The sequence below is a fragment of the Mustela nivalis genome (assembly GCF_964662115.1).
Source record: "Mustela nivalis genome assembly, chromosome: 14".
Classification (NCBI taxonomy): Eukaryota; Metazoa; Chordata; class Mammalia; order Carnivora; family Mustelidae; genus Mustela; species Mustela nivalis.
This window is the reverse complement of record NC_139033.1, coordinates 60,449,326-60,476,279: the sequence shown is the minus strand read 5'-3', so window position 1 is coordinate 60,476,279 and position 26,954 is coordinate 60,449,326. Positions and strand designations below refer to the sequence as shown.

The 26,954-nt window shown below is 35.0% G+C and overlaps 1 long non-coding RNA gene across 1 annotated transcript in view; it reads left to right on the top strand.

The window, feature by feature from the left end:
- The window catches only part of LOC309848149, a 292,070-nt gene that overhangs the window by 102,571 nt on the left and 162,545 nt on the right, over positions 1–26,954 (top strand). Inside the window, exon 2 of the long non-coding RNA XR_014302857.1 lies at positions 8,684–8,774. This is a non-coding gene — a long non-coding RNA (uncharacterized lncRNA). The remainder of the gene's footprint in view (positions 1–8,683; positions 8,775–26,954) is intronic.

The following is a 26,954-nucleotide window of genomic DNA, read 5'->3' as shown; positions in this document are numbered from 1 at the left end:
AATGTAACATCCAGTTTATTTTGTACTACTCAAAAGCAATCAAAGTTACACAGTATTAGTATAAGCAAATCAGCTGATTGCTTTTAGACAAGTGTACAGAGTTTGGGAGAGAGAGTAGGATGGATTATTTGATTTTCTAAGAAAGTAAATAGCCTGAGGAACTTACAAGTCTTGAGGGAGTGAAGAGGAATTTTTGCAAGAGGCCTTCCTCGGGCTTTATAATACTTTTGGGTGTGTGAGGCATATGGATACTTAATATGTGATAGCTTGTATGAAATGTAATTATTTATATTAGAGACACAGATTAGCAAAATAGGTGCTAATTGACCCCATATTCTAAAACTAACTGCTAGACCACCTAAGTATTATATGGCAACAGATTATAAAGAACACTTTGACATGTATTAATTAGCCTGTTGCCCATCTGTAGCTCTTTAAGGTTATAAGATGTTTTAGCGAGATAGAACAGGTCATTAAAGAACTGTTGCTGTTTTGTATACAAATCAGCCTCTGGTGAGAGGTGTTACTAGTGAAGATAACCAGAGGGTCCTAGGATAGGGGACAGAACATTCTGGGTAATTGGTGTCCTTTGGGTGCAGAGCTTCTGTGGTGAGCAGGACAATGGCTGCTTATCAAACAGTATGGAAGCATTTCAACATTCTAACAGCTGGTCTTGCCACATTAAAGCAAACTGGCTGTTAGCACTGTTTTGCCATATCTCTATTATGATATGGTATGATATGATATGCTATGTTATAAGATATCAATATTTGATATATATAAGTGCATCTAAATACATATTTTGTTTTGCCTATGTTAAATATTATATAAATTAATGCATATACTCATATGTAATGCATTACACTTTATTTCATTTTTTATCATCATGTGGTATTTAGCTATATGAACATGGTACTAGTATTTAGTCATTTTGTTCTTGATGAACATTTGTGTTGTTTCAGTTTATTTCACTGTATCAGTAATGCTGACTCCCCACTGTCTCACCAGAGGCAGATTTATAGTGAAGCAAATGAAATTTATGCCTCAGGATCCTTTACTTGGAAGGCCCCTTCTTGGATTCTAATTTATATTTACATTTAGAGAGACCCTCCCTCCTACTTCATTCCAAACTGCTAGCTTCAGTCTTCATAATATCTACATCCACTCATCCCCGGCACATATGGACCCCACCACACCAGTGCTACCCAGCAGCATCCATTCTGATTGTTCAGTGTTTGATCTTATTTTTGAGGGTCATCCATCCATTATAAAAAAAGCAGAGGAGTAGTAGTACTAAATTCAATGAAATATTTACCTCTGGGAAGAAGAAGAGGGATTGAATTGAGCAGGGATTATAGGCTCTTCAAAACTTCAGATAGGGGCACCTCCATGTCTTAGTCAGTTAAGCAGCTGCCTTCAGCTAGGATCATGAACCCAGGGTCCTGGGATCGAGCCCCACATCAGGCTCCCTGCTTAGCAGAGAGTCTGCTTCTCCCTCTCCTTCTGCCTATTTGTGCTCTCTATATATCTCTGTCAAATAAATAAATAAAATCTTTAAAAAAAACCCTTCAGATAATATTCTATGTCTTTATATAAATTGTTAGCATTTTGTTTTATTTGTTTTATTAATCTTTAGGTATATACATATATGTCACATAATCTTTTATATAACATTTCAAGTTTAAAAATATATAAAAATATAAAGAATAAGTTTGGTGACCTCTTAAAATATTGAACAGTTTAGATAAGATATGTCTCAAAATATATTTAGGCATGAATATATGAGTTTGAACTGCTTATAATAAATGAAGTTTTTGAAGTGACATATTATTGGTGCATGGAAAGAATCTTTTGATTTCAGTAAGATAATTCTGTTTCCTCTGAATATAGTCATCTATCCTGCTTGTAGGTAAGGCATTCTTAAATTGTTGCATAGTTTTGCTCTGTGCAGAGATAGATTTCCATTACAAGACCATGTATCACCTAAGCTACTCAAGAAAAATACAAATTCTAACTAATTCCAAATCCAGGTGTATAAAAATATCTGCACTGGCCATGCAGGAATTAATATATGACAAGATTTCTGTCTTGATTCTGATGGACACTTAGGTTTTATAACCAGTATATATTGTTTTGTCAAAGACTACATTTTTTCTTCGCTATTTTGATATTAGAAGATTTCTAATTTATTTACACAATAGTATGTCCTGATCCTAACAGTCATAATTTAATCCAAAGGACTGATACTGAAGATGTTTATTATCTTCTTTAAAGGATTAAATTATTATATTGACCATCACATAATACAACTATATTTTTAGGTTTCTGAACTGTTTAGAGAATATTAAGATAACAATAAAACACCTAGCAGTAGTCATATTATTCTAACTTTTAAAAATTTTATGCCATATTGTGCTGCATATTATTTACATAACAGCATTTAAATTGAAAATGCACTTGTTTTATTTCAACAAAAATTTCTAGATGAAAATAATGCTTAATAAAAATATTATGTAAGGTAATTGCCTCCAAAATTACTCATTATTGCCTTTATCACATTACATGCATCAGAAGCCATAATCATTATCTCGATTTTCATTACAGAAATATATTCAGTTTATACCTTGGCATTATTCTGATTACACAAAGACCCATTAAAATTAGTAATGAGCAAAACTGAAAAGGTATAGATAGTTAAGCTGTGTGCATGTGGTAGCATTTCTTAATGGAAATGTATTCAAAATGCAGTTCTTTGGCCTGGGAGGTTTGCAAATATTTTCTGATTTGGGGGATAATATGTTTATGTTTTCTTTTTTTTTTTAAGATTTTATTTATTTATTTGACAGAGAGAGATCACAAGTAGGCAGAGAGGCAGGCAGAGAGAGAGGAGGAAGCAGGCTCCCTGCCGAGCAGAGAGCCCGATGTGGGACTCGATCCCAGGACCCTGAGATCATGACCTGAGCCGAAGGCAGCGGCTTAACCCACTGAGCCACCCAGGCACCTCTGTTTATGTTTTCATTTGGCTTGAGAGACTTGGCTGACATTGCATAAAGTTATATTATTAGTATATAAGAAACTACATAGGAGGGATGTATATGCTGATTTCTCTCATTGTTTCCAAATTCCTAAGCCATATAAACAGTACAGATGAATAGGTTTAAGAATCATTTGTAGTGCTCTACCATCTTCTGAGAACTTCAGAAATTTCTGAGAAAATGAGTGTCCCCTCAAAAATGTTAGAGCTACAGGGAATCCATAGAGCTCTATGAAATTTACTTCTCATGCTGAGCTGTCTTTAGTGATGGACTCATACTAGATGGTATCAATTCTATGTCAGCTCAGAGGAATGCAGTCAGTTCTGGAAGGATGAGTGAAGTGCACATCACATTCTGATTTTTGACTTCCAGCTTTCAATACACAATACATAGGCTCACACATAAAAAGGAGACCATAATGATCTCTCTTGCTACATATGCTGTGCTTTTAGAACCAACCCAAATCAAGAAAAGAAAAAAAAAAAAAACTAGCTATCCTTCAAGTTTCATCTCATCTTTCTCCAATATAAGTTTATATTTCATTTCCCAAACTGAGATAAATATATAGTGGATGCAAAAACTGACTTTTTTTTTTAAAGGAACATTTTACCCAGCAATGACTAAGTGGTACTTTGTGTCTGTGTATAATACAGTAAATGCTTCTAGCCCTTGCAAAGTAGAGGTTTTCAGAAATAAGAGTCAAATCACTATTAAGCACCTTTCATATTCAGAGAAATTGGGCTAATGATAGAAGGAAACAAACAAAACATTGTACAGCATATAGAATAAATGATGGATGGATGGATGAAAGGATGATTTAATCTGGTTGTTTAAAATTATACAGAAGTATTATGAATTATTTGTTAAATAACCCAATTCTGTATATCTCCATATAAAATATGTAATATATAAAGACACGTTTTCCATAATAAAAAATATATTTATAAGTGTATCTGTATGTGTGTAATACCATGTCAAATTTGAAGAGAAAATAAGATGGTTTAACTTTTTATATAAATTATGTTTAAAGAGAAATAATGGTAATTTATATCAATATAAAAAAGAAGAACTATATCTTGGAATGTAAAAATACTCTGAATATGCATATTTGTAGTTTATTATTATTTACATTTTTTAAGGTATTGAAGGTGAATGGTTTAAGCAACAACCTCGTTCTCTATTTTACCAGAGTACCACAGTATTGGACTAGACTTAGCACATTTCCTCTGATATACAATAAATATTGAACAATACTTGGCAAAATGAATAAATGGACAAGTGCATGCTACCTTTACACAATATGTTAGGCTAGTCCTCCTAGAGCAATTAGATTGACTGTTTACAAGTTTATCATCAAGTAATCAATTAACTGCAAATGGGCCAGGTGATTCATGCCTGTTAAACTGCGTGGATAACTGCTAATTAAATCAGAAATCAAACATGCAGTGAATATTATGATAGATGAGCTAGCCAGTTTGATATACAAACATTTAAACCAACAACCATGTGATAACTATGTAATTATCTGTGTTCATAGCTATGTATTATATGGTTTACAAAATGTTTACCTCTATTACACCACTTTTTAAAATAAGGAGCCCAAAACAAGCAATTGTGACTTGGGCTATATCAGATACATAAGAATTAGCAGAATCAGAATTAAGAATTTAGATTTGTGTCTTTAAATCTAATGCCCTTTTTTACTGCACAATAACTGATTAAATATACTAGTAGACATAGATGATAAAACCACACACACATAAATATACAGATATACATCAGTATACTTACAAACACAAAAATGATATTAATTTGCCATATCTAAAATCATAATAATAATTTTAAGTTAATACTAACACTATTGTTTACATTTTGCTTTTTACCTATGAAGTAATCTGGATGGCCTACGCTGAGAAAATTCTTAAGTTTTGGGTTGCAGAATATAGAGCTAACAGCAAAGAGGAAATGATAAGTATAAGTAACATTAGAAAAAATCATAATACTCTGCTTAAAATGAGGGAAGATATAAGAAGCTATGACAGCTGATCTCACACATTTTAAGAACATTCATGTGGAAAAAAAGGAATTTGTTCTTTTATGGAATTGTAACATCAAAATAAGTAGAGTTAGACTTCATGGAATACCATCTTTTTGCCTGAGGAAGGTTTATCTAGAGTTTCGGACATGAAAGTACTCTGGCCATATAAGCAGATGATGATGCCCTAAGGAAAGTTGAGTCTTCATTTCTGCACTCAGAGTTGATGCACATGCCCGTGCTGTACTTTGTTCCCTGTAGAGATTTGGACCAAATGGGAAGATTTGATTTCTTAGATTAATTAATTCCCTAGGACAGACTGTTCCCTTATAATCTGAGAATTCTTTTTGTAGACAGTGAGTTTGGAATGCAAAAGACTTGTCAGGGGTTAGAGCTGTGAAAGTTAAAGGGAGGAAACATGATTCATTTGGGGGAGTTATTAGACTAGGAGGTATATCTGATGGTTACTACCAGCTCAGTGAGCTCTGGAGCAAAAATTGCCCCTCTTACAACTGTTGTATGAAAATGACTAGGTCCCTGAATGACTATCTCACTCCTTCTCCAGCAGTGGTACCATCACCTTCTTTAACTCTTCCACTGCATCCATCCTGAGAAAAGCATGATGTTGGCTTGAGAGCTGAAGCAAACCCTCAAGGAACTAGCAGTCAGTAGCCATCAGCTAGCCATTTTCTTCTGAGCTGGATGGACTTTCTCTCTTGAAGGTGTCCTGAGAGCATATTTGTATCCCTGCCACATCCCACCCTTACCTGCTCCTCTGACAACTTTCTATTTTTCAGGAACTAGCAGTTACACAGGATAAAAACTTGGAGTCATTACTCTGTCTTCTCTTTAACATCCCTTCTGTGATCTATCAGTCCTGTTGTATGTCCTTTCAGACACTGTGTCACTGCCCCCACACCTGCTGCCCCACTTTAACCCTTCATAATCTTTTTTTCCTGCATTACTGTAATAATTTCCTCAGCAGTCTTACAGATTTTTTAGATTTTATTTTTTCAGTGTTCCAAGAGTCACTGTTTATGCACCACACCCAAAGCTCCATGCAATATATGCCTCCTTAATACCTGCCACCAGGCTCACTTAATCCCCCTATACCCCCCACCCCTCCAACACCCTCAGTTTGTTTCTCGAAGTCCACAGTCTCTCATGGTTTTAAGCTTGCCTCTGTGGTCTATTCTCTACATAGTATATTATATCTCCTTTGTGATCTCAAATCTTACTGTCCATATCCCTGGGTCCTATCATATCTTTTATTTACTCAGATTCTTTAAGGATTTCCCTTCTTACCTTTAAGTAGAAAAAAAAAACTACATTATCTAATCCTCTTACTGTTATTATTATTAATCTTTATTTTAATCTCTAATACTTCACTTATTCTGTTCGAATCTCGGCATTCCTTAAATATGCTGGGCACCCTCAGCCTCAGGGCCTTAAACATGCTAGTCCCTCTCCTTTCATACATATTCAGGTCTTTGATAAAGTGTCATCTTTTCAGAAAGATTTTCCCTGACAACTTTATTAAAAGGGCAATTCAAACCGTAACTCCAGGTTGAAGCATGGCACTACCATTTCTCCATCCTTTATTTTTCTTCATAATACTTCAAGTGTCAATTACTGTATCTCCAGGACCTAGACAGATTCTGGCATTTGGTATGTTTTTAAATGAATATCTGTTGAATGAGTGAACTATCAAAAACTATCATTTTTCTACTTTCACTCTGTGATGGTAATAGGAACTGTGTATTTACATATGTTATGTGACTATCGGTGAGAGATTGAGTTGGGCCTGATCCAAAAATAGCCAGAAGATTATGTAGAACAAGATAACAACATTAAAAGAGATCCGTGATGGGTCTCCTGGGCTGCTCAGTCAGTTAAGCTTCTCACTCTTAATTTTGGCTCAGGTCATGATCTCCGTTTTGTGAGATGGAGCCTCACATCTGGCTCTGCACTAGGTGTGGAGCCTCCTTGAGATTCTTTCTCTCCCTTTCCCTCTGCTCTTCCTCCTCCCTACCTTGCTCACACAGGTAGTCATTCTCTCTCTCTAAAACATAAGTAAGCAAGTAAACAAAAAAGGAGATCCATGACATACGAAATGTTAACTGCAAATAATGTTAAATGGCTACTTTGTGACTGGCACATGGAAACCATTAATAATTTATTTATTTATTTATTTAATTTGCCCTTAAATAGGTATTAAAATCATCTGGTCTACTGGTAGAAATAGGTTTAGAGAAGTAAAGTATTTAACCAAGTCTCTGTTTACATCAAGAAGTAAAGATTATCTTTCCCATCCCTCTATCATTTCTACTGCAGTGTGAGAATTAAGTCAAGATTAATGTCCAGATTAAGTAATTAAAGTCAAGATTAATTAATTAAGTCAAGAATTAACGGTCAAGATTCATGCAGTAACTTCCTAAATTCGCTAAAAAAATTTTTGCATTTCTTAGTCTTTATGGACCTCCCTCAAATGCACATTATTTTTTTGTTTTTGTTTTTGTTTTTTTTCACAGCCTTGGTTTAAATATATAACTCAGTCTTTAGCATAGATTTTAAAACTCTGTAACCTCAGATTTTTCACAAAGTAGCATTTACTCATTCATTGACAATTCTGTCCATCCATCCATCAATTAATTCAATCATGCATTCATTCACTTATTAGAATTTTTTAAAATTGTGCAATCCTCTGATGGTTTATTTGCAGGTCACAAAGACAAAGCTCATATCTTCATGGTAATTAAATATATATAAGCATTTTATAGAAGCTAAGTGACACCAATATTTAAAATAAAATTTTCAGTCAATGGTTGCAGACGTCATGAGTATCTGATTTAGTTTAGAGGTTAAAACATACACATAAACCAAAATGAAATAACAACATCTGAAGAATTAGAGTCTTGACAGGCCAAGTGAAAAATAGTTTAAGACTATTCCAACCTGAAGGAATTATCAAAGTAAGAAAAAATGTGGACGTATTTGAAGAAATGTATTGTACTTAGCTGAGCTTCTAACCTAAGTATATCTTATCTTGAAAGAAATTGGAAGCCATGGAAGTATATTAACTGGAAGACTGAAGTTGCCAGAATTGTATAAAGGAGGAATTAGTCCCATGATAATAAGGAAGAAGGATTGAAAGGGAACAGCTGTTGGTACCTGGTTTCCCATGCCCTGATAGTTGAATGAAACTATTCTAAGTTTACCAATGACTACATGTTTCTCAATATTGTTTATATGTATTATACCTTTATCTTGTTTGACTTGCCATTATCCCTTAGTACTTATATGGTAATGGAAAATAAGCAGCAGGACAGAAACGTTAAAATTCATATGCGATACAGAATGAATAATAGAAAAGACCCTAAATGAGGCATACTGGGATATATTAAGAACCCAGTAATTGAGACTGATGCAAGTAAGAATGAGAGTGTCATGGGGAGAACAGCTTGGAAAATGTAGACTTGATTTGAATTTGGTCATTTCAGAGAATGGTATTGGAATTTGATTACTGAACCATATGTAGGTAAACCTACTAGGATTATTGGGGCATAAATTATACTGACATAAATTTGGGTTTTCATGCCATTGTCTCCTACAGATCTCAGCTAACAGGTGCAAGAACCACGTCCTGACCATTGGAGTCCATACCCCATTCTTGTTTTAACAGACACGTGCAGAGGGAAGAAAAGGTAAGAGTTTGGTATGTTGGCAGCAGGGTGACTGAATTTGGACCCTGACTTCTAGTAAAGTGAAGAGATATTGATTAGAGTTAAGTGAGTAATTATTACATAAGTAAATCATCATATTCAATGAAGTAAAGTTGATATTTCATCAATTAAGTAAGTTTCAAATTTTTCTCTGAAAGCAAGCTTACTTAAGTAAATTGCTGAACTTGTACAGAGTAAGCGTGTGCTTAACCTGTGTCATTCTAGAATTTTTCAGGCCTCATAAGCTGCATTTAACTTGTTTTTGTTGAGCTAGCAGAATGTTAAAAACAAAACAAAACAACAACAACAAAAAGAAAACTGTTCCAGTGTCTTTAGTTCTAGAACTTCACCACAACTATTGCTTTATACCAACCTTTTAATCTGTAAATAAAAATGGCTTAACCTCTGATGGCATTTGAATTTATAAATCAAATCAAATCAAAACAAAACAAACAAAACAAAACCAAGTATATATGTACAACATGAAATATAAGGCAAAATATCAAGATAAAGTATTTTCTATAATTAAAAACCTTTTTAAATGTAGCTTATATTCTTGTGAGATTTTTCAGACAAAAGTAAAGTGTCTTTAAAAATAGCATTTTTACGCTCTAGTTCCATCCATGTTGTCGCAAATGGCAAGATTTCATTTCTTTTGATGGCTGCATAGTATTCCATTGTGTATATATACCACATCTTCTGGGGGGAGGGGGTTTGGGAGAAGGGGGTGGGATTATGGACATTGGGGAGGGTATGTGCTTTGGTGAGTGCTGTGAAGTGTGTAAACCTGGTGATTCACAGACCTGTACCCCTGGGGATAAAAATATATGTTTATAAAAAATAAAAAGTTAAAAAAAAAAATAGCATTTTTAAAGAATTTTGCTATAAACTAAGAAATAATGCAAATGTGGCTTAGCTGTTCCTTAGGCAAATGTAACCAATTCTTAGAGCATGCTCTCAAGGATTTTAAGATCTTTTAATGACAAAGAAGTGAGAAATTGAAATATCATAACTGCTTTGTTGTAAGTATGCCTCCATGTTATAAATTTGTCTTCACCCACTCCAAACTTCACACCTCATTTCACACAACCCTATATACTTGGAATAGCATTCTGATTAATGTTCAATCTTTTCCCTCTGTCTGAAATCATTTTTTTTCACTCTTTCTTAAGCCCATCTGTTTAGTGGCAAACCCACCTACTTCAATTGCTCCTTTGTCTTTTTATTTGTCTTAGCAACCTCTGTAGTTGCTGATAAAAACTCTCTCCATAAGAATTGTGAACTCATTTGAGTGAGAATTTGAATCTGCTTGATGTGTTTTCCTTACTACACATTTCCATATGAAAACCAGGTACTCATAAATAATATTAGGAATAATAATATAATTGAAAATATTAAACAAATGATTTATCCTCTCAAATCAGTAGAGATGCATAAAACTCTGAGATGTACATTTCTGTTTTAAGCTAAGTGCAGAAAAATATTTGAAGACATAGCACTGAACATGTATTAAATATTGCTTTTATATAGCTCACCTAAAGGTTAGGATAGAATTTCTACTTTCCTTTAATGACAACTTTAAAAGTATTTTAGAGCATAATTTTTAAAAATCACTATTTACAGTGTATGTTGCTGACATATATTTTATGCTATAAATGCCAAAGTATTGAATTACAATATTTCTGTTTGTTTAATATATGCTTTTTTCTGTTAAAATTATGAAAAACTTATCATTTTGAAGACTGTCCTTTTTTTTTCCTCAACATTATATATACGTTTGTTGTTCCTAAGATTTATTTATTTGAGAAAGAGAAAGAGAGAGAGAGAGGAGCTCAGGGGGAGAGGCAGAAGGGGAAGGAGAGGGAGAGAATGGCGAACAAGCTCTTTGCTTAGATCATGACTTGAACCAAAACCAAAAGTCAGATGCTTAACCAATTGAGCTATCCAGGCACCCCTCTCAACATCATTTATAATTTTTCTTTTCATAAAAAGCAAAAACAAGAAAAAATGAAGCTTAACAAGTACAGATGAAACTTTTCAAAGACTAAGGCAGAATGTTTTTATTAAGTAGCACATTGGATTCATATATGATATAGATTCATCATTTCTGTAATAACTGAGCAAAGGCAGACCAATTTAAAAACCACTTTTTGGGTTAATAAATAAATAAATATTTTTCCCTCAACATCATTTATAAACATTTTTACACAATTTTTAAAAATAATTCTACCTTCCTGAACATATGCACACACTACACACATTCTATGGAGTACCAAAAAGAAAGGAATCATAGGTTTTATTTTTAAGATATTAATAAAATTACCAGGGCCATTTATTGTTAAGACCTACCACTTTAGAAGACTGATGGTTCTTGATAATGACTTTGTGATTGATTACAGAGTTGCAGTTCCATTTAAAAGTGATTATTATACTATCTTGTCAGTTTGTGTTTATTATATAGTAGAAGTGTTATGGATACTCTGAAATTTCTATCTTATAATGTCTGAAAAAATTAATTTTCTTTTTTTTTTTGTTATTCCCATATACTTGTGTTCTCAGGATGACCAGATATAAAACATATTAATTTATTCACAATAAACATCATATGTAAATAACTTCATGTCTTTTTTTTAAGATTTTTAAATCTTAAAATCTATTTATTTGAAAGACAGAGATCACAAGTAGGCAGAAAGGCAGGCAGAGAGAGAGAGAGAGAGAGAGAAGAGGAAGCAGGCTCCCTGCTGAGCAGAGAGCCCAATGTGGGGCTCTATCTCAGGACCCTGGGATCATGACCTGAGCAGAAGGGAGAGGCTTAAACCCACTGAGCCACCCAGGTACCCCAACTTCATGTCTTTTTCATAGTGGTCTGCAAAAAGGAGTCTTTGATGGCAGTTCCATCCCATATAGATATTATTTTTCCCTCCCCTGTGTTCAAATAGACTTTTGTGCTTCTATAAAACCAGTTATTCTATTTGTGTATTAGGGCTATATGTGCATTTATTCACATTTAAAAGTGTATTTAAAGAACTTACAGTTTACAGTTAAGGGATAATTTTTTTAAAGATTTTATTTATTTATTTGACAGGCAGAGATCACAAGTAGGCAGAGAAAGAGGATTAAGCAGGCCCCCTACTGAGCAGAGAACCCAATGTGGGGCACATCCCAGGACCCTGGGATCATGACCTGAGCCAAAGGCAGAGGCTTTAACCCACTGAGCCACCCAGGCGCCCCAAGGGATAATTTTAATTGTCATCTTTGCATATGCTATAATACCAAACAGAAAATTTTTCTACATCAATATGTTTTTTATTGAAGTAACTACTTAAGAGTACATTAAACATTCAATTTTTTAAAAAGATGTAACATGTGGATTTAGGAATTTAATTTTTTTATATTTTATATTAAAGTTTTTTTTCATATAGCAGTTGTAACAGTATATATAGTACATTATCTTTCAAATGTAACACAGGTATAATTGCTATAGAAAATGTAATGATCATTATGGTAAACATATTATATATTAAATGTATAACATATTAAAACAATGTATGGGCACCTGGGTGGCTCAGTCATTGAGTGTCTGCCTTTGGCTCAGGTCATGATCCCAGGATCCTGGGATCGAGTGCCACAACGGGCTCCCTGCTTGGCAGGAGGACTGCTTCTCCCTCTCCCACTCCCTCTGCTTGTGTTCCCTCTCTCCCTGTCTCTCTGTCAAATGAATGAATAAAATCTTAAAAACATGTATAAATTATCATAGTTTTGTTGTAAGAATTACTTAGTGAACTATCCAAGCCTTAGCTATTTTGGAACTTTTCCATTAAAAGAACCATTTCACGTTTCATAGGTCAAAGCTACCATTTAGAGAAACATGCATTTAGCTTACAGCAAAATTCTGAAGCTCTCCTGGTGAGAAGTACTTAGATATAAACTGTGAAATGAAAAGAAAACTACACTCATTTTCCTTAGTCTGTAACATGAGAGTTCAAAAGGAAAGAAGCACTTCTCACCAAGAAGAAACTGTGAAATGCATGGCAAGTTGTTGGAGGCTGTGCCAGGGGATTTGTAGGAGCAAGTACACAGACCTTCACAACTATTAGTGGTTAATTCAAAGGTACTTAAATCAACAGTGACTAAATGGCATTAACATTACCTCAACAAAGTGAACTGTGAGGATAACCATCCTCAATTTTTCTGTGCGGAGTGATTCGTGCTTAACATTAAGTATATAAAAGTCCTCATTATAGTTGTCATTGCTCCAGAAATAAGTTAAAAGAAGCCTTGCCTATTTTTTTTTTTCCTACTTAGACTACAGAGACATTCACCAGATCATCTATTTCAAAGACAGCTGGCCTGATAATAGAGTTCTCAATTATGAAAACTAGATACTAAGGCAAAATAGGTATTACAACTTGCTCAAACTCCCAGTCAAGCATAGAAAACTAATAACCATGGATTATATTGATCATATTTTATTCAGTTATGGAAGCTGAGAGAATTGATCAACTTCTATTTCGTCAACTCGAAACAATACTCCTAAGACTAGAAGCAATCGTTTATAGCCACAGACTATCAATGAAAATATTTGAAATTTTCACCTTTTATTTAAAAATGGTCACATGTATGCAAGTCCATATAGTTTGCCCTAAATATGTACAGCTTTACAACATTTCAGCTGCAGTCATCCAAGTAGTAATGTGTGATGGAAAATATCCTATTTTTAAGCATATTGGTATATGTAAATATTATTTGCAAAATAAACCACAGATGAAATACTGTAAATATATATTGGGTCTCTTCAATGAAGTGGGTTATATTTTAAAGTTGAATGAAATAATCACAACTCATCAGTAAAATGTGTATGTGACCCTTGATAAAATTCATCATTCTCTATCTAATTCAGTGTGGTGATTTCTAAGGTATTTTTGCTCATTTCTTAGTATGAAAATCCACATCATTGAATTACTCATAGAGGATTATATGTCATTTTTTTCAGAACCTTTTCCAAAATGTCAATTTAATCCTCAACATCAGTATATTCTCAAAACCTTGCAAGTTTAGGAGCACCTGGGTGGATCAGTGGGTTGAAACCTTACAAGTTTAACTTTTTTAATACTTTCTTTAAATTGCCATTAATGTAATTTAATACACTTTGCTAATAAATCAAAAAAAGAAATTAAGTGACTCTTAATCTCACAAAACAAACAGGGTTGCAAGGGGGAGAGGGCCTGGGAGAGGGGGATGGGGTTATGGACATTGGGGAGGGTATGTGCTATGGTGAGTGCTGTGGTGTGTAAACCTGGCGATTCACAGAGCTGTACCCCTGGGGATAAAAATACATTATATGTTTATAAAAAAAATAAAAAATAATAATTAAAAAAATAGATGTAAAAAAGAAAAGTTATTGATTCTCTATGTATTTAGGAGTCTAGTTTAGTATTTGAGTAATTTGTTCAAGAATAATTATTGAATGCCAGTTTAAACAAAATAAAAATTATTACCTTTTACCTATAGAAAAATCCTTTGCAGAGGTTGATTCACAAGTGGATATTGGTGGTATGCTTTCATAAGACAAAATTGTTGGAATCTAAAATATGACATTTTTATATGATTTGATATTTATCAAATCTGAGAAATAAAAATACATTCTACAAATAGTTTTTAAATTTGCATTTTCAAGTTAATATTTTCAGTGGGACGTTAGACTTACCACAAGAGTAGATTTGTGCCAAGAATGTTTACTATCTCTACCATGAAGTTCATCCATAGTCTAGAACTGAATGAACCAAAGTTGCTCACATTACCTCTAGATACAGACTGAGGAACTACTGTCTGTTACAGGTCATTAAATGGCTTTCTCCGGTAAGCAGTCCCTAGAGATGTTTACATATAAATTGCCTGTTTTCAACTGAAAAGCAGAATAATTCCAGTGGAGAAATGTTACCATTTATGTTCAGGAAAATGTCTGGGCAGACCCCTAACCTGCAGAAATTCAATACCAGACAAATATTTGATAAATCAACCAAGAGAGGAGCTAAAAATTTGTTTGAAATCCATTTGTAATATGCAGTAAGCTTACATGATAGTAATTGATGGTATACATATATGCAATAGAAAACTCAATAAAAATTCACCATGAGACTAGACCGATGCTCTTAACTTCCCAATCTTTGCTGGCACTTTTGAATAAAAGGAAGTTTTGGTTTGGGTCTATGCACATTATCATAACAGTAATATTCCCTTTGTCATTCTCATCCTTATTTTCATTGCCAGCAAAACTTGTTACCAAGCATTGTTTTTTTGTTTTTTAAGATATTTTTTATTTATTTGATAGAGAGAGAGAGCGGTCACACGTAGTCAGAGAGAGAGGAGGAAGGAGGCTCTCTGCTGAGCAGAGAGCCTGATGCGGGGCTCAATGCCAGGACTCTGAGATCAAGACCTGAGCCGAAGGCAGAGGCCTTAACCCACTGAGCCACCTAGGTGCCCCACCAAGCATTGTTTTAATAAGCATATGTATATTAACTCTGATTTCACAAGTGAGAAATTTGATTCTTATAGAAAAGTTTTAAATGACTTGCCTGAAGTCATGCAGTTATTAAATGGCAGTTGGGATTTGAAACTGTGTCCTCTGGTTCCATAGTTCATGTCTCTTGTTGCAAAAATCATATCATAACTTTAAACATAACTTGAGAAAGAACGTATTTTCTAGGTTTCTTATATATGGGGAATGATTAGAACATGACTCAGGATGCTAAATTTTCATGTAATTGGGTTATATTGCAGACGTTATTTTAGAAGCAAAGGTTCAAAGACAAAGGTGCCTTTAAACATGGAGACACAGATAATTGGATTTTGTTTACAGTTAATTAAATTTTGATTGTTTGAGTGATGTAGTACTAGAGTGAAAACAGTGTTGTTACTATTAACTATTAACTATTACCCAGGGAACTACTCCCTGTATTTATGCCTTGTTTGGTCCCCTCATACATTGACTCCAGGCCTGAACTTGTGTCTTTTTTTAGATAATTTAACAAAAGTAAGATCACCCAAGTAGAAATTTTATAAACACTTGCAAATTGTGCTGTTCTCTTGTATTAAAGTTACAATGTAAATAAACCCAAGCTATCTTTAGGCAAGCAGCACATGTAGACAGAGAGAAGTGTACAAGATTTATCTGGATTTTCTAGCCTAGCCAAACCAACATCTGAATGCAACCTAGTAAGCTCAGTCACCTCCGTATAGCAGAATGGTGAAATGAGCTCATCAACCTCCAAAATCATGAGAAATAATAAATTGTTGCTATTAAAAGCCATTAATTATTGGAGTAGTTTGTTACACAGCAATAGTCAATCAAAACACAGAGAGTCTTATTAAATAACTTTGTCAAAAATACTTGCTTCTCAACAGTAGTTCATTTCTAGTACCTGAATTAAAGTGAAATAGTCTAGTTTAAGTCTTCAGGCATCTTCTCTTCCCACTCTATATTAATTCTTCCAGGAAAATTGTTATTTTGGCCATGAGAAACAATTGTACCAATAATACATTGTTGCTAAAAACAATTTGGAAAATTTCTACAGGGAAAATCCCTAGCTATATATTCAGTAGAAATGATAAATAATATATTAAGTAAGTATTCAGTAGCTAAAGATATATTATTAGTAGTCAAAAAGAAAATACAACATTCACATTCTGATTGAAAAAATTAAAGTTATTGTATATTCAAGGAACATATTTAAGAAACTTTTTTCTTTTAGACTCTTCTCAATGGATACAAACTATAACTAAAGGAATTTTCCTTGAGAAATGGCACATAAACTAAACAATATGACTTTTTCCAGGTATTTAAGGTTGTTTTTTTGAAGTCTCATATTATGTTCTACATATAATGCGATGTCATGTGGAGTGATCTGATATCAAAAAGCCCCCAACCTCTAGTAGGTGAACCTTCTCGTCACTTTCATGTCTAAGAAAAATTCAGCTCATGTTGGGTTCTCAGAGACAAAAAAGAAATGGCAATGCTTTGTTCACTTTAGTTTGTTCTAATTCCAAGAGACTAAAAGCTTAGTTCTGAAAAACTACATTTCAATTCTGCTAGCACTCTAGGGCTTTAGTGCCCATTCCTGAATAGTAATATTAACATCAGTAAATTTGTTTTCTTAGTTCACATCACATATTTACCTTTTGTGATTGTCTGAACTACTTTGAATCAATGATTATTTTTAGTAGCAGTTCTCATTCTGTAAACCTTAGACAATGTTCCTATTATGGTCGTTCCACATAAATTGTATTATACCCATGCAAGTGGATAAAGTTATATAATGGTTCAATATAAAAATTCCCAAACATTTAAAGATTTTTAAAATTTATTTATTTGACAGAGAGAGAGGGGGAAGCAGACTCCCTGCTGAGCAGAGAGCCCAATAAAGGGCTCCATCCCAGGACCCTGATATCATGACCTAGACAGAGGCTTAACCCACCGAGCCCATAGGTGCCCCCCAAATTTCCATACATTTAAGAAATATTTGTCCTGGTGTTATATTGAGAAGAAAACGATATGGAAATTTCATATTTTAAGATATTGATATAAATATACTACATGCCAAGTGTACTCTTTTTATCTTTTTTCTCTGTCACACATGCACACATGTATGCATATCATTAGTTTAAAAAAATAAAAGTGATACTTCTCTTTCATATTCCCTCATGGAATAACACAGTGAAGCCAAGAATGGAAGCTTAATTGGAGATGAGAGATAAGAATATAAGAATCACCTGGGGAGCTTGCTATCATGTGGAGTCCTATCTCTAAAGACTCTGATGCTGAGAGTCAGTCCGGAGAACCAGTGATGACTCTGGTGTGAATTGTGAATGCCTATTCTGTGAAATTTAGCTATGCGGGAGTGGAGATATTTCATTTAATCTTCCAATAAAAAAAAATCACAAAACTTCATGGTTATGGTTTGCAGCTGTAAGCTTATGCACAAAGGAATGCTGGGGCATGGCTTGTGCTCCTGCTTCATTAAGACATGTATTCAAGGAGCACAGTATAACTATTATTTGGTGTATTGACCTTGTTAAAATGATCAAAATAAATCTGAGAATGAATCCTTAGTCATTTAAGATTATGTGAGAAGACTACCTGGAAAGATATTCTTTCAACTGTCTCTGAGGCATTCATATTCTTAATTCTGCATTGTGAAAATCCTCTCATTTCTGCTTAATTTGTGACTCCCTTAACTAAAGTAATCATTTGCAGTTTAAACAATTCTATGTATAGTCAGTAAAGAGCTTCTTGTTAATACATGTGCCCATTGATCCCTCTTTTCTTTTAAAGAGAAATCTACATGATACACTCTTATAAGTTGACTCATTTAATTTACACAGAAACCCTGGATTTTTTTTTTTTATATCAATTAACAGTGAAGCCCAGTAACATGTTAAAGTCATATACCTTGAGGGCCTAAGAAAAGAGCATGATCCCAGATATTTCTTCTCTCTGTCTCTTCCTTTCTGTCTCTCATTCTCTCTCTCTTTTTTTCTTCAGCAGTGTTCTTTTCCATCTATCCATGCACAATTATTCTGCTTTCTATAGTAAAACCAGTTTGGGCAAATAATAAAAATATAATGGTAAGATAATATGTACAATGAGATCAAGTGTCCCTTTCTGTATAAAGTAACAAGAACAATAAGTATTTTTGAGGTCGAGATTTTTTTGTTTGTTTGCTCTGTTTTGTTTGGGGCTGGGGAAAGCTGAATATTAAGCATTAATTTTCTTTTAGTAAGCATTACCACTGCCATTCATGTTGTTAGTGCCTCGGGCACTAGAAAGTTGTATGTTAATAAACCTACTTTGCACATAAATTAATTACAGATTTTTCATGGGTATGCTGCCCTTTGTTTAGAGGTTTCAGCCCTTATAGGAATTCAGCAACTAATTTAGAAGTAGCCTATTTTCCAGAGAGTACATGGAATACAAAAATTTGGGTAGGAAAAAATTATACAGCCTAGTTTTCCCCCAAATATTTGTAATATGAATAATTTGAACATCTGTGGTGAGCCAGGCATGATCATATAACTTTGTATGTAGGATGAAGGGTTTCGTATATGAATGTTCTTTTATATTATAAAGACATATTTTTACTAATGAAATAGCTGTAAATGATTTAGATTCCTTTCTTAGAAATTAGGTGGAAAAATAAAAAGAAAAATAAACAAGCTTAAAACATAATTTGACAAAAATTGTATAATGGTGAGTGAACTTCAAATGAAGACAACAAATAAAGCAATAAAGATACTATTCTACGTATAAAATTTGTCGGCAAAGTGTTTATCCAAGAGACATGGTGCCTTACAGAATAGTTACTCAGTTAGATCATGACGTGTGTATTGGTTCATCTCCTTTGTCTCAACACTCCATATCTCAGAATGAAAGCCAAAATACGGCTTCTGTAGGTCCATACTTGAAGCAGAAGTTATGTACTGAGCTTTTTACAAACCTCTCTATACTAGTGTATATTTTAACTTCAAGTGGTTTATTTATGTTTTGTTTTAGTATATGTTTATTTTTTCATGTTAAATGGAAATGACTACAGATTAATTTTTAGCTTTGATGTGAAGGCAATTAGAATAATGGGCAGATGCAATGCATTTTGGAGTTATCAATTTCCTGCAGATAGGTTCAGGGATAGTATAACTATATTTTTTTAAATACAACAATTACCAGGCATTCAACTCCTGATGCCACAGGAAAGCTAATACACCCATGTATTATAAAACATCACCCCCCCACAAAAGACTAAAGAGTAAATTCACTTATAAAGCACTAAAATTCTAATTTGGATATGTTTCTTAAGTTATATAAGAAAGTTATATAAGAAAGTTATATATCCATATGTAAAGATGTGTACCAATGACAGCTTTAATAATGTTATCATCCAGTTTCTTAAACATGAGGGCTAAAAAGTTTAATTTTGGAAAGTCAATGCAGAATGTTCCTTGTTTTGATTTATGTTGCATTCCAGTATCGTATTATGGAATAAAACAAAATAAAACAAAAAAGGACATACTATGCCAGACCAATTGCTAGAAGAAATATACATGATAAGTTCTTGTCCTTGCCTTGGACTTTGTATTAAGATCTGGCAAGGGTGTCATGTGAAACTTCCCATCTTACCCTCTTCTCCCTCACTCATTTCCATTACATCTGGGATCTTAGGCTGGGTCAGATCTTCACTGGTTTTAATTATTTTTTTTTATATATATAATTTTTTATTTTTTATAAACATATATTTTTATCCCCAGGGGTACAGGTCTGTGAATCACCAGGTTTACACACTTCACAGCACTCACCCAAGCACATACCCTCCCCAGTGTCCATAATCCCACCCCCTTCTCCCAAACCCCCTCCCCCCAGCAACCCTCAGTTAGTTTTGTGAGATTAAGAGTCACTTATGGTTTGTCTCCCTCCCAATGCCATCTTGTTTCATTTATTCTTCTCCTACCCACTTAAGCCCCCATGTTGCATCACCACTTCCTCATATCAGGGAGATCATATGATAGTTGTCTTTCTCTGCTTGACTTATTTCGCTAAGCATGATATGCTCTAGTTCCATCCATGTTGTCGCAAATGGCAAGATTTCATTTCTTTTGATGGCTGCATAGTATTCCATTGTGTATATATACCACTTCTTCTTGATCCATTCATCTGTTGATGGACATCTAGGTTCTTTCCATAGTTTGGCTATTGTGGACATTGCTGCTATAAACATTCGGGTGCGGGCGCCTGGGTGGCTCAGTGGTTAAGCCGCTGCCTTCGGCTCAGGTCATGATCTCAGGGTCCTGGGATCGAGTCCCGCATCGGGCTCTCTGCTCAGCAGGGAGCCTGCTTCCTCCTCTCTCTCTCTCTCTGCCTGCCTCTCTGCCTACTTGTGATCTCTCTCTGTTAAATAAATAAATAAAATCTTTAAAAAAATAAAAATAAACATAAACATTCGGGTGCACGTGCCCCTTTGGATCACTACGTTTGTATCTTTAGGGTAAATACCCAATAGTGCAATTGCTGGGTCAGAGGGCAGTTCTATTTTCAACATTTTGAGGAACCTCCATGCTGTTTTCCAGAGTGGCTGCACAAGCTTGCATTCCCACCAACAGTGTAGGAGGGTTCCCCTTTCTCCACATCCTCGCCAGCATCTGTCATTTCCTGACTTGTTGATTTTAGCCATTCTGACTGGTGTGAGGTGATATCTCATTGTGGTTTTGATTTGTATTTCCCTGATGCCGAGTGATATGGAGCACTTTTTCATGTGTCTGTTGGCCATCTGGATGTCTTCTTTGCAGAAATGTCTGTTCATGTCCTCTGCCCATTTCTTGATTGGATTATTTGTTCTTTGGGTGTTGAGTTTGCTAAGTTCTTTATAGATTTTGGACACTAGTCCTTTATCTCATATGTCGTTTGCAAATATCTTCTCCCATTCTGTCAGTTGTCTTTTGATTTTGTTAACTGTTTCCTTTGCTGTGCAAAAGCTTTTGATCTTGAGGAAATCCCAATAGTTCATTTTTTCCCTTGCTTCCCTTGCCTTTGGCATTGTTCCTAGGAAGATGTTGCTGTGGCTGAGGTCGAAGAGGTTGCTGCCTGTGGTCTCCTCAAGGATTTTGATGGATTCCTTTCTCACATTGAGGTCCTTCATCCATTTTGAGTCTATTTTTGTGTGTGGTGTAAGGAAATGGTCCAATTTCATTTTTCTGCATGTGGCTGTCCAATTTTCCCAGCACCATTTATTGAAGAGGCTGTCTTTTTTCCATTGGACATTCTTTCCTGCTTTGTCAAAGTTTAGTTGACCATAGAGTTGAGGGTCTATTTCTGGGCTCTCTATTCTGTTCCATTGATCTATGGGTCGGTTTTTGTGCCAGTACCATGCTGTCTTGATGATGACAGCTTTGTAATAGAGCTTGAAGTCCGGAATTGTGATGCCACCAACTTTGGCTTTCTTTTTCAATATCCCTTTGGCTATTCGAGGTCTTTTCTGGTTCCATATAAATTTTAGGATTATTTGTTCCATTTCTTTGAAAAAGATGGATGGTACTTTGATAGGAATTGCATTAAATGTGTAGATTGCTTTAGGTAGCATAGACATTTTCACAATATTTATTCTTCCAATCCAGGAGCATGGAACATTTTTCCATTTCTTTGTGTCTTCCTCAATTTCTTTCATTAGTACTTTATAGTTTTCTGAGTATAGATTCTGTGTCTCTTTGGTTAGGTTTATTCCTAGGTATCTTATGGTTTTGGGTGCAATTGTAAATGGGATTGACTCCTTAATTTCCGTTTCTTCTGTCTTGCTGTTGGTGTAGAGAAATGCAACTGATTTCTGTGCATTGATTTTATATCCTGACACTTTACTGAATTCCTGTATAAGTTCTAGCAGTTTTGGAGTGGAGTCTTTTGGGTTTTCCACATATAGTATCATATCATCTGCGAAGAGTGATTATTTGACTTCTTCTTTGCCGATTTGGATGCCTTTAATTTCCTTTTGTTGTCTGATTGCTGAGGCTAGGACCTCTAGTACTATGTTGAATAGCAGTGGTGATAATGGACATCCCGACTGTGTTTTTGTAAAAGTATTAGATTGGCAGCTGACTTATCCACAGAGACCTGGCAGGCCAGAAAGAGCTGGCATGATATTTTCAGAGCACTAAATGAGAAAAACATGCAGCCCAGAATACTATATCCAGCTAGGCTATCATTGAAAATAGAAGGAGAGATTAAAAGCTTCCAGGACAAACAACAACTGAAAGAATTTGCAAACACCAAACCAGCTCTACAGGAAATCTTGAAGGAGGTCCTCTAAGCAAAGAGAGAGCCTACAAGTGGTAGATCAGAAAGGAACAGAGACCATATACAGTAACCGTCACCTTACAGGCAATACAATGGCCCTAAATTCATATCTCTCAATAGTTACCCTGAATGTTAATGGGCTTAATGCCCCTGTCAAAAGACACAGGGTATCAGAATGGATAAAAAAACAAAACCCATCTATATGTTGCCTCCAAGAAACTCACTTTAAGCCCGAAGACACCTCCAGATTTAAAGTGAGGGGGTGGAAAAGAATTTACCATGCTAATGGACATCAGAAGAAAGCAGGAGTGGCAATCCTTATATCAGATCAATTAGATTTTAAGCTAAAGACTATAATAAGAGATGAGGAAGGACACTATATCATACTCAAAGGGTGTGTCCAACAAGAAGATTTAAAAATTTTAAATATCTATGCCTCCAACGTGGGAGCAGCCAACTATATAAACCAATTAATAACAAAATCAAAGAAACACATCAACAATAATACAATAATAGTAGGGGACTTTAACACTCCCCTCACTGAATTGGACAGATCATCCAAGCAAAAGATCAGCAAGGAAATAAAGGCCTTAAACGACACACTGGACCAGATGGACATCACAGATATATTCAGAACATTTCATCCCAAAGCAACAGAATACACATTCTTCTCTAGTGCACATGGAACATTCTCCAGAATAGATCACATCCTCGGTCCTAAATCAGGACTCAACAGGTATCAAAAGATTGGGATCATTCCCTGCATTTTTTCAGACCACAATGCTCTAAAGCTAGAACTCAACCACAAAAGGAAGTTTGAAAAGAACCAAAATACATGGAGACTAAACAGCATCCTTCTAAAGAATGAATGGGTCAACTGGGAAATTAAAGAAGAATTGAAAAAAATCATGGAAACAAATGATAATGAAAATACAATGGTTCAAAATCTGTGGGACACAACAAAGGCAGTCCTGAGAGGAAAATATATAGCGGTACAAGCCTTTCTCAAGAAACAAGAAAGGTCTCAGGTACACAACCTAACCCTACACCTAAAGGAGCTGGAGAAAGAACAAGAAAGAAACCCTAAGCCCAGCAGGAGAAGAGAAATTATAAAGATCAGAGCAGAAATCAATGAAATAGAAACCAAAAAAACAATAGAGCAAATCAACGAAAGTAGGAGCTGGTTCTTTGAAAGAATTAATAAAATTGATAAACCCCTGGCCAGACTTATCAAAAAGAAAAGAGAAAGGACCCAAATAAATAAAATCATGAATGAAAGAGGAGAGATCACAACTAACACCAAAGAAATACAAACTATTATAAGAACATACTATGAGCAACTCTACGGCAATAAATTTGACAATCTGGAAGAAATGGATGCATTCCTAGAAACATATAAACTACCACAACTGAACCAGGAAGAAATAGAAAGCCTGAACAGACCCATAACCAGTAAGGAGATTGAAACAGTCATTAAAAATCTCCAAACAAACAAAAGCCCAGGGCCAGACGGCTTCCCGGGGGAATTCTACCAAACATTTAAAGAAGAACTAATTCCTATTCTCCTGAAACTGTTCCAAAAAATAGAAATGGAAGAAAAACTTTCAAACTCATTTTATGAGGCCAGCATCACCTTGATCCCAAAACCAGACAAGGATCCCACCAAAAAAGAGAGCTATAGACCAATATCCTTGATGAACACAGATGCGAAAATACTCAACAAAATACTAGCCAATAGGATTCAACAGTACATTAAAAAGATTATTCACCATGACCAAGTGGGATTTATTCCAGGGCTGCAAGGTTGGTTCAACATCCGCAAATCAGTCAATGTGATACAACACATCAATAAAAGAAAGAACAAGAACCATATGATACTCTCAATAGATGCTGAAAAAGCATTTGACAAAGTACAGCATCCCTTCCTGATCAAAACTCTTCAAAGTGTAGGGATAGAGGGCACATACCTCAATATCATCAAAGCCATCTATGAAAAACCCACCACAAATATCATTCTCAATGGAAAAAATCTTCACTGGTTTTAATTTTATCATAAGATTACTTTAAATGCTTCTGGAGATACAGAACTGATAGAAATTGAAAACGAGGACACCTGGGTGGCTCAGCCTCTACCTTTAGCTCAGGTCATGATCCCAGGGTCCTGGGATCTAGCTCCACATGGGACTCTCTGCTCAGCACGGAGCCTGCTTCCCCCTCTCTCTCTGCCTGCCTCTCTGTCTGCTTGTGATCTCGGTCTGTCAAATAAATAAATAAAATCTTTTAAAGAAAAGAAAATGAAAATGAAAATTAAGCCTAGCTTCTGGCTTAGAACTATGGGACATCATGAAATTAAAAAAAAATAAAATAAAATAAAGATTTTCTAATGTTTCTTAGAGATCTACTTTCAGCATAGCACCAATAGATACTACCATATACTTACTTAAAAATTTGCTAATGGGGTAGGTCTTCTGTTTTGCGTAGTAATGATAATGGCAGGAGAAAATCTTTGGAGGTAGTGGGTAGGTTATGGCATGGATTGTGGTGATGGTTTCATAGTGTACACTTATCTTTAAATTTGTCAAGTTTTTCTGAAATGCAGAGACATTTGGAACTACATATAATTTTATTCGTTCATGGTGAGTACCTTTTATTGTTACAGAATTGAATTTTGTAATTTGATTTTTTTAAAACACTATTAAACACCAAAGTTTAAGATTTATCATTTGAGGGAGCCTGGATGGCTCAGTTGTTTGAATGGCTGCCTTCAGCTCAGGGTTGATCCCAGGGTGCTGGTATTGAGCCCTGCATTGGGCTTCCTGTTCAGTGGAGAGACTGCTCTCTGTCTGCTACTCTGCCTGCTCCTGCACTCTCTCTCTCTATCTCTGTGTCAAACAAATTAATTAAATTAAAAAAAAAATAAGATTTGTCATTTGAACTTGATAAAGTCCCAGAAGTTCATTTTCACTTTTGTTTCCTTTGCCTTTGGAGACTTATCTTGAAAGAAGTTGCTGTGGCTGATATCAAAGAGGTTACTGCCTATGTTCTCCACTAGGATTTTGATAGATTACTGCCTCACATTGAGGTCTTTTATCCATTTCAAGTTTATCTTTCTGTATGGTGTAAGAGAATGGTTGAGTTTCATTCTTCTACACATAGCTGTCCAATTTTCCCAGCACCATTGATTGAAGAGACTATCTTTTCTCCACTGTATATTTTTTCCTGTGTTGTTGAGGATTATTTGACCATAGAGTTAAGGTCCATGTCTGGGCTCTCTATTCCGTTCCACTGATCTATGTGTCTGTTTTTTATGCCAGTCCATGCTGTCTTGGTGATCACAGCTTTGAACTAAAGCTTGAAATCAGGCAACCTGATGCTCCCAGTTTTGTTTTTCCTCTTCAACATTTCCTTAGCAATCTGGGGTCTCTTCTGGTGCCATACAAATTTTTGGATTGTTTGTTCCAACTCTTTGAAAAATGCTGGTGGAATTTTTATCGGGATGGCATTGAAAGTATAGATTGCTCTAGGCAGTATAGACACTTTAACAATGTCTATTCTTCCAATCCATGACCATGGAATGTTTTTCCATCTTTTTTGTGTCTTCTTCAATTTCTTTCATAAGCATTCTACACTTCCTCGAGTTCAGATCCTTTACCTCTTTGGTTAGGTTTATTCCCAGGTATCTTACGGTTCTTGGTGCTATAGTAAATGGAATCAATTCTCTCATTTCCCTTTCTATATTTTCATTGTTGGTGTATAAGAAAGGAATTGATTTCTGTACATTGATTTTGAATCCTGCCACATTACTGAATCGCTATATAGGTTCTAGTAGTTTGGGGCTGGAGTCTTTTGGGTTTTCCATATAAAGCATCATGTCATCTATGAAGGGAGAGAGTTTGACTTCTTCATTGCCAGTTTGAATGCCTTTTATTTATTTTTGTTGCCTGATTGCTGTTGCTAGGACGTCTAGTACTATGTTGAACAAGAGTAGCGAGAGTGGGCATCCTTGTTGTGTTCCTGACTGCAAAGGGAAAGCTGTCAGCTTTTCCTCATTGAGGATGATATTCGCTGTGGATTTTTCATAGATAACTTTTATGAAGTTGAGGAATCTTCTCTCTATCCCTGTACTTTGAAGCGTTTTAATCAGGTACAGATGCTGTATCTTGTCAAATGTTTTTCTGCATCAGTTGAGAGGACCATGTGGCTCTTCTCTCTTCTCTTATTGATTTGTTTTTATCACATTGATTGATTTGTGAATTTTGAACCACCCTTGCACCCCATGGATAAATCCCACCTGGTCATGGTGGATAATCTTTTTAATGTACTGTTGGATC